Raw genomic sequence first — 594 nt, 5'->3', positions numbered from 1 at the left:
AAGCGGGGAGCAGGCCTGTGGGGTGAGTGTTCAGGTTGACCCTCCTATGCTCCAGCTTGCTGACATTCCCCTTGTCCTGTCACTGGACATCACTGAGAAGAGCCTTGTCCCTTCCTCCTGACACTCGCCCTTTCCAAATTGAAAACCATGGATGAGGGCTCCCCTCAGTCTCCTCTACTACAAGCTAAAGAACCCCAGCACCCTCAGCTACTCCTCAGCAGAGATGCTCCACTCACTGCATCATCTTTGTGGCTCTGCTAGACTCTTTCAAGCAAACTAAGGGCCCAGAACTGGACATAATATTGTAGATGTGATCTGACCAGGGCAGAGCAGAGTGGTAAGAGAAATTCTCTGACATACAACTACACCCCTTATAAAACATCCCAGGATGCCATTGGCCTTCTTGGATGCAAGGGCACAGTGCTGGCTTATGGTCATCCTGCTTTCCAACAATTTCCCATCCACTCGTCCCCAAGCCTGTAGCGCTGCATGGGGTTATTCTGATCGAAGTGCAGAACCCGGCACTTGGCCTTGTTGAAGCTCATATCGTTGGGCTCAGCCCGTGGATTCAGCCTATCCAGGTCGCTCTGCAGA

The sequence above is a fragment of the Mesitornis unicolor genome, unplaced genomic scaffold, assembly GCF_000695765.1.
Source record: "Mesitornis unicolor isolate BGI_N332 unplaced genomic scaffold, ASM69576v1 scaffold11225, whole genome shotgun sequence".
NCBI classification, from domain to species: domain Eukaryota; kingdom Metazoa; phylum Chordata; class Aves; order Mesitornithiformes; family Mesitornithidae; genus Mesitornis; species Mesitornis unicolor.
Note: the sequence above shows the minus strand (reverse complement) of the source record.